The sequence below is a fragment of the Muscardinus avellanarius genome (assembly GCF_963383645.1).
Source record: "Muscardinus avellanarius genome assembly, chromosome: 15".
NCBI classification, from domain to species: domain Eukaryota; kingdom Metazoa; phylum Chordata; class Mammalia; order Rodentia; family Gliridae; genus Muscardinus; species Muscardinus avellanarius.
In genome coordinates this window covers 17,634,501-17,651,952 of record NC_137801.1, presented here as the reverse complement: position 1 = coordinate 17,651,952, position 17,452 = coordinate 17,634,501, and positions in this window count along the sequence as shown.

Sequence of the window (17,452 nt, the reverse complement as noted above, 5' to 3'; positions counted from 1 at the left end):
TTTCCTTGCTTTTGGGTAGATACTCAGAAATGGTATTGTTGGATCATATGGTAGGTTCATTCCCATTCTTCTGAGGATCTTCCATACTGTTTTCCAAAGTGGTTGCACTAATTTGCAATGCCACCAACAATGTAATAGAGTTCCCACTTCTCCACATCCTCGCCAGCATTTGCTGATGTTTGTGTTTTGAATGATTGCCATTCTAGTTGGGCTTAGGTGAACTTTTGGTGTCGTTTTTATTTGCATCTCTCTGCTAATGATACTGAGCATTTTTCATACATTTTTGGCCATTTGAATTTCTTCTTTTGTGAAGTGTCCATATAGTTCACTTGCCCACTTTTTGATTGGGTTGTTTTCTTAATGCTGGGTTTCTTGAATTCTCTGTATATTCTAGATATTAGTCCTCTATCGAGGGTGTAGTTGACAAAATTTTTCTCCCATTCTGTCAGTTTTCTGTTGAAGTTCTTGATAGTTTCCTTTGCTGTATAAAAGCTCTTCAGTTCAATGCAATGACACATATTGATCCTCCTTTTAGTTTCTTGTGCCTTTGGGGTCTTGTTGAGAAAGCTTTTACCTGTGCCTATATGTTGGACCTATCCCCTCTTCCAGGAACTTCAAGGTCTCTGGTCTAATTTCCATGCCCTTGACCCATCTTGAATAGACTCTTGTGCAGGATAAGAAAATGATATTTATTTCCATTTTATGAATATTTTTAACTAGTTTTGCCAACACCATTGTTAAAGAGGATATCTTCTTTTTTACAGTGTATGTTATTGGCCCCTTTGTCAAAAATCAATTGGCCATAAGTGTGCAGATTTATTTCTGAGTCTTCTATTCTGCGCTATTGGTCTATGTATCTGTTTTATGTCAGTACCGTGTTGTTTTTATTACTATGGTTTTATACAATAGTTTAAAACCAGGTATTGTGATGCTTCCTGCATGGATCTTGTTGAGAACTACTTTGGCTATTCTGGGTTGTTTGCTGTTCCAAATGAATTTAAGGACTGACTGATTTTTTATTTTTTTGTCTGTGAGGAGTGACCTTGATAATTTAATGGGTTTTGCATTGATTATGTAGATTACTTTTGGAAGAATGGCCATTTTGATGCTATTTATTCTGCCTACCCAAGAACATGGAAGATCTTTTCATCTCCTAAGGTCTTCTTTGATTTCTTTTTTAAAATGTTTTATAATTTTCTTTGTGAGTTCTTTTACCTCCTTGTATAGGTTTATTCCTCAGTATTTTATCTTTTTTGCAGGATATCCTGAGTGGAAGTGTTTCTGATTTTTTTTTCGAGTGGATTCTATTTGGCATACAGGAAAGCTTCTGATTTCTTAAGATTGATTTTGTATGTAGACATTTTGCTGAATTTTTTGATCAGTGCTGTATGCTTTTTGGTTGAGTTTGTTGGGTCTTCTAAATATAGTATCATATCATCTGCAAATAGAGATAGTTTTAGTCCTTCTTTTTCTATTTGTACTCCTTACATTTCCTTCTCTTGCCTTATTTCTCTGGCCAGAGTCCAAAGATTATATTGAAATGAAGTGGTAATAATGGATATCCTTGTCTCGTTCTTGTGTTTAGGGGGAATTATTGCAATTTTTCCCCATTTAATATGATGCTGGCTGTGGGCCTGTTGTATATTGCCTTTATGATGTTGAGGTATGTTCCTTCTATTCCAATTGTTTGCAGTGCTTTTAGCATAAATGGGTGTTGGATTTTGTCAAATGTTTTTTTCAGCATCTATTAAAACGACCATGTGATTTTTGTCTTTGGTTCCATTTATGTGATGAATTACATGGATTGTTTTTTGTATGTTGAACCCAGGCTTGCATCCCTGCGATGAACCCTACTTGGTCATGCTTTTCTTGATGTGGTATTGAATGTGTGTTTCTAGTATTTTGTTTAGCAGCTTTTTGTCTAAGTTAATTAATGATACAGGCCTATAGTATTTTTTTCTTAAGCTGAATTAATTTGGTTTTGGTATTAATGCAATGTTGGCTTCATAGAATATATTTGAGAGAGTCACATTTCTTTCTATTTCATGGAATAGATTTAGGAGTATTGGGATTAATTCTTCTATAAAAGTTTTATGAAATTCACTTTGAAAACCATCAGGTCCTGGGCTTTTGTTTCATGGTAGGCTCTTTATTGCTGTCTCAATCTCTTAGATTGCTATTGGTCAGTTTAATTTTTCTCTATCTTCTGACTCAGTTTGGGAAGGTTATATGTATCTAAAAATTTACCAATTTCTTCTAGAATTTTCATTTTGTTGAATTGTAGTTTTTCAAAGTAGTTCTGATAATCCTCTGAATTTCCACTCTGTTGATAGTAATATCTCCCTTTCTATCTCTTCTTTTAGTAATTTGGATTGATTCTTCCTTTATTTGGGTTAGGTTAGTTAGTGCTTTTTCTATCTTGTTTTCTTTTTTATTTTGAAAAACCAGCTTTGGGTTTTGTTGATTTTTGTATGTGTTTTTATATACTCTACTTTATTGATTTCTTCTCTGATTTTAAGAATGTCCTGTTCTCTTATCTCTGTTGCCTTAAATGCTATGACCCTGCCAATATCAATTTGGTGCCTGTCCATTTATTAAGGAGTCATATCAACCAGAAATACTGGTTTGTATTGGACTCATCTTTATGTAAATACAGTTTACCTTGGATACTAAACATAATCAAACCACACTTCACCCATCTTTTGTTTTCATGATTGCATTTGTAGTTCAACACATTGAACTAGCAAATCCATCTAGACACCTCTCGCTCTGATTCTTTCACTCACTGTGCTTGGGTCTTAGATCAATGTCATTGAAAATTTGATTAGTAAACCTACATTTATATACAAATCATCAAAATACATCATCTAAATATATAAAGAACAAAACCAAAATTATAACTTCATTGTGTATTAAAGACTTCTACCCAAATTATGCCATCCCATTTATTAGGTACTCTGGGTTAAATGGTATGGTCATTTAGCTACTTATAGGTCTAAGTGATAGTACTTGCTAACTTCTTTTTCATTATTACTTCAAATATTTCCTCTGCTCTGTTATATTTTTTTTTCTGGGCTCCAATTACTTTTCCATTAACCATTTGATATTGTCACACTCTTATATTTTCTGTTTTTATTGTAAAAATTATTTCCTTATCTTTCTGTGTTTCATTTTGGAGAATTTCGATTGACACTGAAATATTCCTTGCTCACTGATCTATTCCTATGCTGTTTAACTTTACTGATGAACCCATTGAAAGAATTCATCTGATATAACTTTTATTTGTAGCAATTCCATTTAACTCTTTTTCTATTTTTGCACATCACCAAGTATTTCCATTAGATGAGAGATCAGCAAACTTTATTTTTTGTAAAGAGCAAGATAGAAAATACTTTAGACTTTACAGAAATTATGTTTTTTCTCACATCTATTCAACTCTGCATTCAGAGTACATAAATAAGCATAAATAAATATGTGCCACTGTTTTCAATAAGACTTTATTTACAATAATAGGCAGAAAAATGGATTTGGCTTATAGGGCATTACTTACCTATAAATCCTCTAGATTCTTTAAAATATTCATTGTGTTTATTTTAAATTATTTGATAGTTCAAGTCATCTCTGAGTCTGATTATATTATCTCTTTCATCTCTTGACAATGGGTTATTTTCCTTGTTTTCTGTATATTTTCTCATACTTTTTAAATTAAATGTTAGAGGTAGAACGTTGAATAACAGAGGTGACTGGAGAGAATATTATTCACAAGTGGAAATGGATATCTCTCCTAAATCCACTAATAAGGCAGACTTAGTCTGACACACACGCACACACACGCATTTTTTTTTTTCTGTATTTGTTACTAGGGTTGTCTTTAGTAAAACACAGTTTTACAGGTCCTGTAGTGGTGAGCTACTTCTAATTTGTGCTCTCATCATGGAATCATGAGAAATGCATCACAGAGGGAGTCTTCTTCCCCGTCTCCTTCCTGGTGGTACGGTACTGTTGTCTCTTACTTGGGGTTTGACATATGTTATGAATGTGTGTGTGTGTGTGTGTGTGTGTGTGTGTGTGTGTGTGTAGATTCTCTTATGTTGCAGTATTTCAATTCACTTATATCTTATTATGTGTATTTCTTGTTGAAAAAGTGTGATGTTAGCCAGATGTGGTGGCACACGATTGTAATCCCAGCATTCGGGAGACTGAGACCAGTGGATTGAGGTTCGCGGCCAGCCTCAGCTACTTAGTGAGGCCCTCTGTGACTCAGTGAGACCCAATTTCAAAATAAAGAATAAAAAATAGGGCAGGGGGTGTAGCTCAGAGGTCAAATGCCCCTGGGTTCCATCCCCAGACCTGCAAAAAAAATGTGATGATTCAAGTAATTATTTTGACAAATTTTTATTCAGAGCTGCCTCATTGCTCTAAATTATCAGATTAGTACTTTAAGAAAACAAAAATGAGGAGTAATGTTAGATATGTTTTCTTTTGTTTTAGGAACAAAATGCTAGTTTCCAGTAATTGCTGATTCCTCTATAGATTCTACTAAGTTGCACATAATTGATTCAATAATATATTTTGGAATCTTGCCTGGGGTTAATGTAAAAAAAAACCTACTTCTATATTCCAGAATCAATCTGATTCCTTTTTAACCTAGAATATTTAGTCTTCTATGAGTTTCCAGAGCTTCTTTACATTTTTTGGGATTTAAAGTAGTTTATAAAATTGCACATTTGGGTTTCCTATTCTCCTAAACATTTGTAATTTGACCTAAACTTCCTTCTTTTAATATGTATATTATTTACTGTTCAAAGAACACTGTCATTTACATTATTACCACCATAGGTAATTAACATTTTAATATTTATTTTCATTCAACACAAATTTACTTAGTACCTGTATGTGTTGAGTTTTAGGTTAAATGCTGGAGAAACAAGCTTGAACGAGTTTTAGTAATCACCTTCAAGAAGTTTTCAGTCTAGATGCTAAGGCAGACTTAGGACAATTATTTTAACAGTAGCATGTGATAAAAGCTTTAAAAAAGAGAATGGTCGCCAGGGGTGGTGGGGCACACTTGTAATCCCCGTGCTTGGGAGGCGGAGACAGGAGGATCTCACAAGTTCAAAGCCAGCAGCGCTGGCTTAAGAGACCCTGTTTCCAAATAAAAATATAACATAGGTCTGGGAGTGTAGCCCGGGGGTAGAGGGCTTCTAGGAATCCCAGTACCACTAAAATACGAGAGAGAGAGAGAGAGAGAGAGAGAGAGAGAGAGAGAGAGAGAGAGGGAGAGAGAATAGTCAGAAAATTACACTGAGGGCTGGGAAGGGAGATTCAAGAACGTTTCAAATACTTGGTGATATTCTCAAAACAAAAAATTAAAAAGATAAGCATTTAACTTGATATGCAAGACAGGAAGGTATATTGTAAACGACACTAAATGTAAAATCATAGGCAAAAAATGTAAATGCATAGTTAAAATTACCTTTCTATTTTTGTATATATTCCTGGTAGATCAATCACAGTGACACTAAGTGGCCAAAAGAAAAACTATTTAGGAATTTGGTCTTTATTTAAAAGATAATTAGACTTACAGGAAGGATCTTAAAACCAGAGATAGCACATGGTCAGATTTATATTTTTAAATGTACTTTGGCCAAGTAAGTGGAATGACTGGGTGTCGTCTTCTTGTTTAGGATCCACAGGCAGAGTGACTAGAACCCATGAGCTTTACAATGAACCTCACATTATCTGAAACATGAGGGAGGAGAAATGTGGGCTTCATGATTGGAAAAGCTGCGCAGTCAAAATAGAAATTATTCCAAGAATGCCTATAAACCATGGTATTATGTTAACTATTTAACTATAGATAAAATAAACCAATGGCTCCATCCAAATTTGACAGATATTGTTTTGAATAAGCAGGACTTGTAGAGCACATAGCAATCTTATTTGTGTCTCCCTCTGTTCCTTCAAATTCATTATCTATCCCTCCTCTTTAGAAATAAAATATATGGAAAGTTCCAAGATTCTCTATCTAGTCACTCTCCAGGAGCTGAAGATCCTGTGATCATTCTATGGACTAGTCCTCAAGCAGTTTTTGTTCAGTAATTGAAATGCCTATTCTCATTATTAATAAAAACCACATACTTGTTAACTATGAATGTTTTTCTTTTCTTTGTGGGAGACCTTTTTTCGGCCCTTGGCCTCTGTGCAAATGAATACTTATTTGGCTTTTTCTATATTCACCTCGGAAAGGTTTTAATTCTTCTTCCACTCATTGTCCAGGGTTGAAACAGAAAAAGGGAGAGAAAACATGATAAGGAACTGCTTATAAATGGAAACATATAAAAGCAATATATACAGTGTTTGAAAGTTTTGTAGGAGGTAAACAAGAACACAGCTTGATACCTAGTTAAAATTGAGAATGAGAAAGGAAGCCTTTAGAAGAACTTGTAGTTTGTGTGGAATGCAGAGGTGGTGTCTCTAACTAGACTAGGCTCTTCACACATCCATTTAGATCCATTTGAATAAGATCTTTGCAATAATTGAAGCGCTCATAGTCCTTTAGGCAGAGTAGTAAATAAAAGACTACAATGGGCCATGGTAAGGATTCTAACCATGTGATTGATACCGTGGAAATTATGGTAGCTCAGGGAAAGTTTGGTGAAAATGGGAAGTGTCTGAAAATGCGGACTAGCCAATCTGGCCAAGTTTATGAGTGAGATTGATTGGAGAAATATCGACTGTGGTACCTGTAAGACATGCTAGTTATATAGATCTAGGGCAAAGTAAAGAGTTTGACTTAATGTAGACATTTTGGGGTCGTCAGCATATAGTACAGTCTTGTACTGTGTAACATTTCAGCCAAGCATGGACTGGGTATAGGATGATGGTCCTGTAAGATTCTGATGGAGCTGAGAAATTCATGTCATCTAGTAGTGGCAGCTGTCATATTATTGTAGCAGTGTCATTCTCACCTGTTTGTGGTGATGCTGGTGTAAGTAAATCTATTGTTCTGCCAGTCATATAAAAGTAAGCACATACAGTGATGTATAGTACTTTATACTTGAAAATAATGATGCTACCGGTTTGTATATCAACTATACTATGTTTATTGCTATTTTAGAGTCTATTCCTTCTACTTATAAAAATGTTTACTCTAAAACAGCATGTCATGAGTTCTAATAAAAGTTTGGAATGAAACAGCATGTCATATTTAATTGGCAGTAGCATATACCCCATATTTATATAAAGTCTCTTTATTACTTCATATTCTCTTGCATTTGATGTTGTGTTTTGTTGTCTTGTTCATAATAGGTCTAGAAGCAATAGACTATACCATATACATTTATGTGTATGTGTGTAACATATAAGCTAGTGGATGGTAGGCTATATTATTTAGGTTTGTAGATATAGTCTATGATATACACACAATGAAAAAAATTGACGAAGGACCCATTTCTCAGAGTGAATCCTCACTGGTAGGCAATGCATGACTTCATCAGCAGATGTGAATGAGATAGCTCATCCAGGGAGAATATTAACTGTCTGGCTTGTATTCATGAGGGGTAAAATAGAGGTGTGGGAATATATAAAGGATTCAAACAAACACACAATATTAGAGGATGAGGCTGGGGAAACTGGGAAGGGGAATAGAAAAACCCAGAGAGAGAGAAGTTATGGAGGCCAAAGGAGAGCTATCCAAGATGAGAGACTGTCACTGGAAAAGCTTCACAGAGCTGAAGTGTTGGGAAGTAGAACCAGCATGTCAGACACCCCAGTGTTCCATAGCTCCTGCTTACAATCTGTGACTTTGGGTCACAACATTTACCAGTAGAATGTGGGCCTCTGTGCTCATCCTAATTGTTTATAGTGGAGAGAGTGCTAATTCTTTCTTTAGAAGAGCCACACACAGCATTTGTACTGAAAGCTTACCAAAATAGTGTTTCCAGAACCTTCTTTTCCCCTAACCTCCACAAACATCTTTATTCTCAGCACTCCTTCTCCATTATCTGAATCATTCAATTTCTGGCTTCCTTTTAGTTTGATTCCCTCCTGGCCCTGCACTTCACTCTGGCTCCTCCCCTCCTTCAAGTCCAGGCTCCTGGCATGCAGGGCTTTGCACAGATGTTCTCATCCTGCAGCGTTCCGCTGTTTCTCAGGTGATGTCTCAGCACAGGTGTTCTCATGTGTACCTTCCCCTCTGTCTGCTGCTGAGTTTTCTATACAAACACCAGATTGCACCGCTGCTTCCTTCTAACTGGAGAGAATCCAATTCATGACCATGAGTGGTGGGATGTGCTTCAGAATGTTGTAGATAGGTTAAAAGTGTTGGACCAATGGCTTATGAGATGAGACACAGTTTTGTCCTTTGACTTCTTTTGCTTGTGATTAAGGTCTCCAGCTTTTCTCTTACTGGGCTGGAATTCTATAAGAACAAGAACATTTCCTTTCTCTACTTCTTCCCCAATGTGCCTCTCGTGTGTGTGTGTGTGTGTGTGTGTGTGTGTGTGTGTGTGTGTGTGTGTTACTGGGAATTGAACCCAGGGGCATTCTACCTTCAAATTATACCCTCATCCCTATTTAATTGTGGTTTTTTAAAAATATTGAAACAGGGTCTTGCTAAGTTGCTGAAGCTGGCTATGAACCTGTGATGCTCCTGTCTCAGCCTCCCAAATTCTGGGATTATAGCCATGTGCCAGTACAGTTGGTTCTCTCTTGGAACTTTGTAGTTTCTTACCCTTATTTGAGCCCTCGCAACATGCTGGGGATTTTATCCCCAGACAATATGTAGGGGGAAAGATAAACTCAGACATTCTATAGAATCATTGGGCTTTTCTTTTTTTTAATCTAAATTTATTTATTTATTTTAATTGGTGCATTGTAGTCCTATATCAATCACATTGGAGTACAAGACTTGAGAGGATATACAAGCACACATCATCTAATTAGCCCTCATCCAGCCCCCATCCCATTCCCTCCCCTTCCCTCGATTCCATGCTTCTTTGGTGATTAACTTTGATACATTTGTTTATGTACCTCCTGCCTTTTAAAGAGGCTCTGTCCTTCACTATTCCATACCCTCTGATTGGTCACATTAGTTGCTTCACTATAGGGCCCTTTCTATAGCTCAACCTCTTCCTCTTGCCCTTTTCCTCCTAGTTATTGCTGATTAGGGGAAGCATCTGATTTATATTTTCTGTGATATTTCTCTGTACATGCCGCGTTGCAAGTACCGATCCCACTCTTGATGGCCCGGTAGTGGCCTGGCTATCAAGTGGACTGATCCAGACCTTGCTGGCTCAAGCAGCAGCCTTGCCTCATGGGAGGCCCTGTTTCTGGTCTTGCTGGCCCCCCACACCAGCCTAACCACTCGGCAGGCTCCGATCCCGGCCTTGGGGGCCCCAGCACCAGCCTTGCCTCATGGCAGGCTCCGATCCTGGCCTCGCTGGCCCTAGCACTGGCCTAACCCCTCAGTAGGCTCTGATCCCAGCCTTGGAGGCCCCAGTAGCAGCCTTTGCCTCCTGTCATGCTCCGATGCTGGCCATTGGCCCCAGCATCGGCCTAACCCCTCGGCAGGCTCTGATCCCAGCCTTGAAGGCCCCAGCACCAGCCTTGCCTCACGGCAGGCTCCGATGATGGCCTCATTGGCCCCAGTCCCGGTCTAACCCCTTGGCAGGTTCTGATCCCAGCCTTGGAGGCCTCAGTAGCAGCCTTGCCTCATGGAAGGCTCTGATGCTGCTGCTGGTCTCAGCACTGGCCTAACCCCTCGGCAGGCTCCAATCCTGGCCTCAGAGCCCCCAGCATTGGGCTTGCCTCACGGCAGGCTTCGATGCTGGCCGCTGGCCCCTGCATAGGCCTAACCCCTTGGCAGGTTCCGATCCCAGCCTCGGAGGCCCCAGTTGCGGCCTTGCCAAACGGCAGGCTCCGATGCGGGCACTGACCCCAGCACCAGCCTAACCCCTCGGCTGGCTCTTATCCTGGCTTCGGAGGCCCCAGCATCGGCCTTGTCTCACGGCAGGCTCTGATTCTGGCCTCGCTGGCCCCAGCACCGGCCTAACCCCTCGGCAGACTCCAATCCCAACCTCGGAGGCCCCAGTACCGGCCTTGCCTCATGGCAGGCTCCAGTGCGGGCCTCGGTGGCCCCAGTACTGGCCTAACCCCTCGGCAGGCTCCGATCCTGGCCTTGGAGGCCTCCGTAGTGGCCTTGCCACATGGAAGGCTCCAATGCCGGCCTCGGAGGCCCCAGCACTGGCCTAACCCCTTGGCGGGCTCTTATCCTGGTCTCAGAGGCCCCAGCACAGGCCTTGCCTCATGGCAGGCTCCGATGCCGGCCTCACTGGCCCCAGCACTGGCCTTGCCTCACAGAAGGCTCTGATGCTGGCCGCTGGCCCCAGCACCAGCCTAACCCCTCAGCAGGCTCTTATCCTGGCCTCGGAGGCCCCAGTACTGGCCTTGCCTCACGGCAGGCTCCGATGCCAGACTTGCTGGTCCCAGCACCAGCCTAACCCCTCGGCAGGCTCCGATATTGGCCACGGAGGCCCCAGTACTGGCCTTGCCTCATGGCAGGCTCTGGTGCGGGCCTCGCTGGCCCCAGCACCGGCCTAACCCCTTGGCAGGCTCTGATCCTGGCCTCAGAGGCCCCAGCACCGGCCTAACCCCTTGGCAGGCTCCGATACCAGCCTCGGAGGCCCCAGCACCGGCCTTGCCTCATGGCAGGCTCCGATCCTGGCCTTGGAGGCCTTCGTAGCAGCCTTGCCTCACAGAAGGCTTCGATGCCGGCCGCTGGCCCCGGCACCGCCCTTACCCCTCAGGAGGCTTTTATCCTGGCCTCGGAGGCCCCAGTACTGGCCTTGCCTCATGGCAGGCTACGATCCTGGCCTTGGAGGCCTTCGTAGTGGCCTTGCCTCACAGAAGGCTTCGATGCTGGCTGCTGGCCCCGGCACCGCCCTTACCCCTCAGCAGGCTTTTATCCTGGCCTTGGAGGCCCCAGTACTGGCCTTGCCTCATGGCAGGCTCCGATGCTGGCTTTGCTGGCCCCAGCACCGGCCTAACCCCTCGGCAGGCCCCGATCCCAACCTCAGAGGCCCCAGCACCGGCCTTGCCTCACGGCAGGCTCTGGTGCGGGCCTCGCTGGCCCTAGCACTAGCCTAACCCGTCAGCAGGCTCCGATCCTGTTCTCGGAGGCCCCAGTACTGGCCTTGCCTCACGGTAGGCTCCGGTGCAGGCCTCGCTGGCCCCAGCACCGGCCTAACCCCTTGGCAGGCTCTGATCCTGGCCTTGGAGGCCCCAGCACCAGCCTTGCCTCAAGGCAGGCTCCGATGCTGGCTTCGCTGGCCCCATCACTGGCCTAACCCCTCGGCAGGCTCCGATCACGGCCTCGGAGGCCCCAGTACCGGCCTTGTCTCACGGCAGGCTCCGGTGCAGGCCTCGCTGGCCCCGGCACCGGCCTAACCCCTTGGCAGGCTCCGATACTAGCCTCAGAGGCCCCAGCACTGACCTTGCCTCATGGCAGGCTCCGATCCTGACCTTGTTGGCCTTTGTAGTGGCCTTGCCTCACGGAAGGCTCCAATGCTGGCCGCTGGCCACGGCACTGGCCTTACCCCTCGGCAGGCTTTTATACTGGCCTTGGAGGCCCCAGTACTGGCCTTGCCTCATGGCAGGCTCCGATGCTGGCTTCGCTGGCCCCAGCAGCAGCCTAACCTCTTGGCAGGCCCCGATCCCGACCTTGGAGGCCCCAGCACCAGCCTTGTCTCACGGCAAGCTCCAATGCCAGCATCGCTGGCCCCAGCAGCAGCCTAACCCCTCAGCAGGCTCCAATCCCAGCCATGGAGGCCCCAGTACCAGCCTTGCCTCATGTCAGGCTCCGGTGCCAGCTTCGCTGGCCCTAGCACCAGCCTAACCCCTCAGCAGGCTCCGATCACTGTCTCTGGGGTTATTATTTCAAAGGTTCCAGGTGTAATGTATCACATCTCTGCCTCCCCTGAGTACTGGCCACTGCCATTGCCACTGCCTCCATCATTTCAAATCCTTCCCCGGCTCTTTTTCCACTCTGAATGTTGTCCAGTGTTCCTAAGCATACGTGACTGTAACATTCTACATTTGGTGTAATTTCTCCAAAAAATAAGGTTAGTAGGATTCGGTTTCTGCTTCTCCTGAATACAAGTCTCCACTGCCATCGCGGAGTCCTCTTTCAACACTGCCTTTCTCCTTGGTCTCCACTGAACTCTCTCCTTACAGGTGATGTCCAAGAATCCTAACAATATAGAGAAACAGCAGTCCTCATTCACGGGGAATTTTTCCATAAGTTCCAGTGCATTTAGATAAGTTTTGTCTGCATCTCCAGTGTCTTGGCATCCGCAACGGCTTTCTTAACTCCTCTCTGATATTTTTCTTTTCCTTTTCCTTTTTTTTTTTAAATAAGAGAAGACAGTATATGTGGTTTGAGGAGGTAGTGGGATCAGGCACTCAGTAGCACTGTGACCTGGTCGGTTTCCCCATGGGTCCAGAGTGCTCCACACTACTCTGCCTGGGGCCCAGAGTCTCGCGACCTGGGCCCTGGCTGGCATGCCTCGCACGATCCCCGCCCAGGACCCAGGGTACTGGGCCCAGTTTCTCCAGGGGTCTGGCGTACTATGCGCAGTTCGGCCCGGGGCCCAGAGTCCCGTGACTCGGGCCCCTGCTTGCGTGCCCCGCGCGACCCCCGCTTGGGACCCAGCGTCTTACTGTGCCCGGTTTCTCCAGGGGTCTGGCGTGCTACGCGCATTCTGGCCCGGGGCCCAGAGTCCTGGGCTTTTCAATTATAGATTTGAAGAGCCTTCGGGGAAATAGGGATGTGGTAGGGTTACCTGCCAGGCAACTTTGCAGGAGGGCACACTATCTCCATGGAGGTTAATGATGAGCATGTTGCAGCAGCCTGTCTTCCTCTGACCATTTCTTGTTGCCTTGTGAAATTACCTCTGAGTACTTACTGAGAACCTGATTGTGGCAAGGGGTCCAGGGATATGATAAAAAAAATAAACTTCTGTCTTTAAAAAGGATGTTGCTTTACCTTACCTTCTAATTCCTCTTCAGGAATCCAATCCCTTAACAAGAGCTTTTTCTTCTTGTCTTTGTTCCATTCATGACAAGTGAACAGGTATTGTGTGCATCCTGTGACAGAATGTGCCGCATTCACCTGACACTGGTCATCTGTCCTTACTGAACATAGTCTTCTTGAGGCTGCCCATGGTCCCTACCCAGATGCTCAGACCGAGAGCATTAACAGGTGCATTTGTTTAAATAACTAGAGACCTGGGAAGTTAGGAAGAAGTCCAAGAGAGTGGAAGTAGAGTCAAAAGGGGAAGGGTACCCAGTGAGTCACTAATCAATTAACCTAAAATATCGCCTGTTTCCAGACAAGACAACTGTCTAATGACAGGCAGGAATGAAACTCTGACCTGGTTGTCTGAGTGGCACAAATGTGGAGTATATTTTACAGTTTAAAATTTTCTCCCTTTACATAGAAAATCATATTCTGAAAATGCAATATCAATTAATTTTTATTTTAGATGCTTGTGGGGGACATTTTATCTTTGAGAAAAGCCAGCAATACATTTACTTAGAAAGTGAAAAGTAAGACATGGGGCGGGGACGTGACCTTTTAGAAGCATGCACACTGGAGTCAAATCACAGCTTCATCACTTCATTCATTCATTTATTCAGACATTCATTCACTCAAAAATATTTCTCAGGAACATTGACTGTTCCAGGCGTAATGCCAAGAATGAGGGAGACGATACTGGTAAATTTTCCATGTCGACCTAGATAATTTAGTAACTTCTCTCAGCCTCAATTTCTCATCTATAAAATATGAATGCTATTACTTACTTTGCAGGTTGTCATGAAGGTTGAAATAAGGATATGCTTTCCAGCATATATCAACTTTTTCTATTGAGAATTATAATTATGTGGGTAATATCCCTTTTCACAGATTACAAGGTTTTTAAGTGAAGCCTACCTGTTTATGATGACTCTAAATAATGGTATGTTTTATCTAGGTTCCTTGAGTAAACATTTCTCTTTCATGATAGGTTCAACTATTCATAAGAGTTCCTTGAGATGGAACTTTCAGAAATCAACTCAAGTTATGTTATGGGTATAACTGGACATGGCTTTCTTTTCTAGAAAAGAGCTCCAAAGAGCACTGGACACACGGTCCCAAGGCTTGGTTTCATCTTCTCCTTGCCGCAAGGTAACCTTGGATTTTTGAAAATGTGCTTTGCTTTTACTTTCTTCGGACTTCACTTTCTCCATCTGTAAACCAGTTATCATAATGATTTCCTTGTGTGCTTTGTAGGGATTTTGTAAACACTAAATGCAAAAAGTGATATTGTATTTTAATGCTTTAATTGTTCAGTTGTTTTTTATTTTTAAGGAAAGAATGAAAATGCTTTACCCCACTTTATATCTTCTTACAAATTATGCCATTCTAGCCGGGCATGGTGGCGCACACTTGTAATCCCTATACTTGGGAGGTGGAGACAGGAGGATCTCGCTGATTCGAAGCCAGCCTTGCTGGCTTAAGAGACCCTGTTTACAAATAAAAATATAAAAAATAGGTCTGGGAGTGTAGCCCGGAGGTAGAAGGGTTTCCAAGAACCCCAGTACCACAAAAAAAAAAAAAAGAAATTATGTCATTCTATTACCTTTTGTAAATTTGCATATTTAGATTTCTTTTCTGAATGGTAATCTGTAGTGATGGTAGAATCTGATATAAGGATGGTATGGCTACTGAAATTTAAATTTATAAACTAGACATGTCAGAAAATAAAAGTTCACATTAGAAAGGTTTTTTTTTTCCTTTGATGTTCTTAAGCTAGTAAGGGCTAATGGCACTGCATTTAAAGCATGGTTTAATGTTTTATAAATATAACTATATATAAATTGATTGATTCTATATATGTATATCTATTTTGAGATTTTCTCTTCTGCTTCATTTACTTATCTTAATTCTATTAAAAAACCACACCATATTCTTTCTTTTAACCTTGAAATAAGGTTATGTAAGTCTTGTTTGTTAATTTTCAAAATTGTTTAACTGTTCTACATACTTTACATCTCCATGTAAATTTTAGAATTAGCCTATATATTGTTTCAAAATAGGCTAAGAGTTCGTACATCGTGTAGGTTAAATTACAATATTAAAACATCTAACACACAATACACACACACACACACACACACACACACACACACACACACATAAAACTATGGTGAATTTAACCTCTATCTGTGTAGAAATGTGAGAGCACAGTTAAGATTTGGGTTTTTGTTTCAGGAGCCAGCTCAATAGACACAGTGATAGGCTAGAGAAATTCCTACACCTGCATGATATGCTATGGGATCTGCTGCTCTATATTTAGTTTGTGACTTTGGCTTGAGGTTACATTTAAATGAATTCCAAAGACACCTTTTATGGCTAGGAGGTCTAGAAAGAGAAGGGCAAAATGATTCTAAAATATAATCATTCTGTCCACAGATTTGCTATGAGGAATCATGGGTTGGTCTTCTGGTAGGAAGTATGCAGTAGAGGAGACATTTGTGTTAAATCTTGAAAGTTCCAGAGGAGTTTATCACATGAAAAGGGGGGTTAAGGTAAAATCAGGTACAGAGGACCGTGTGATCAATTTAAAAGAAAAATGCTATAACTTGGGGAGCTGGTTTGAGGGCAGGGAGCGCACAGAGAAACTGTTATGGGGAGGATGGAGAGATGGTCAGGAATCAGACCTGGAGGGCCTCGCATGCTATAGTGCAAAGTTCTTAAAAACGCAGAGGAAGTGAGTGCTGGATAGTAGTCCTCACGGAGCACATCAGCCCCTTCTCTTCCACATGTTTGCTGTAGGAATTGTATCATTGACAAGGGCTGTTTTGGTTCTATGTAGAAGGGATTACAGTTTCTTTCTTAAAGATTGTACTACTTGGCCCAGCATACTGATGAGCAAAATTTGATGAAGGCACGCTCCTGCCTGGGGACGCCATGTTTAATGTGTTCCATCTATTAATCGGTTGTAAAGATAAACCATACAGATTACTTTTATTTTTTTCTGAAGTACTTCCTATCCTCTTACCATGTACCACATTTATGAGGTTTATAAAATGTGATCACAGAATCATCTAAGCTGGGTCAGGAGTCTAACGGATCTCTAAAAACACACAAAGCAGGCTAGGTAAAACCATTCATCTGTGAAGTAGGAGTCAGTAGAAGAGAAGGGATGAGGGTCCAGGAAAGAGGGTATGAACTGGTCAGGGTTCTGAGGGGAACTTGTTGTTAGTAACAAGAAAGGATATAAACTCCAAAAGCTCAAGACCGGTGCTCTAAGTTTGATTTTGGAAGCACTTAGAAATATGAGTAAGTTACAAATGTGCCTTCTTTATTGCTCTGTAGAAATTTCTTTGGCAGGAACCATTTGAATAGTAGATATGCAGCCACAGGGAAAAAATGGGCCTTGTGCCATCAGGCTGGAAGACTCGAGCTTCACTGAGGTTACAGAACTACAAAAAAGTATTTCCACAAAAGTCCAATGCCCTTATCCCTTGCTGTTGGTGATGGGCTGAATGTAAAGAACAAAGAGAAGTAGAATCTGGAGCCTCCTCAGCGAGTTGGCCGCCAGGACCCAGCAAGGAACTGCACTGTGCGATGCTTTCTAGTTGTTAATCATTTTTCTCATTTTCCCTTGTTGTTAACCCTGGGACCATACTAATCAACTCCTCGTTTCCCTGGTATCAGCAGCCTGCCCGTGGCTTACATGGTTCTCTGGTTATTACATCTGAGTTTAATCATTGTCCAAACCGAGCTCCATGTCTTCCTTGCAATTTCACCCCTGATTCAGTTTGTGTGTTGCTGAGAAACGTAGCTGTGTGGAAATGGAAGGAACTTATTTAGAGAGAATAAGGACAGAAAGGGAAAGCCAGGTGAGAAAAAGGAGATAGGACACGATGATCCACAACCCATGATCCAAGAGACTGAAATGAAAGACTATAGACAGAGATCGATGTTGCTGTTCCCATGATATCCTACAATCTCTCTCTCTCTCTCTCTCTCTCTCTCTCTCTCTCTCTCTCTCTCTCTCTCTCATTACATGACAATGAAGCTGAAGAAGAGAACTAGGAAATAGAAGTTATTAAATCAAAAGCATCCACACTCGGTCAATTTTACATTTAAACAGGAATTGTCTGGAAGTCATGTTTGACTTTCTTTCCCTCCTTCTCGGCTCAGCCTCCTGCACTCTGGAAGTCCTTCACGTTTCAGAAACAGAGTGTGGAGGAGGCAGAACCAAGTCAATCATGGGTTCTTCAATTACTAGGAACTGTCATGCTGGCCAACATCAATTGATGCTGTAAGACATCAGAGATGTTATTCATCTCCCTCCTCTCTAAAGTTGTCTAATTTGGAGATAGCAAAGATTAAAATCAGCTC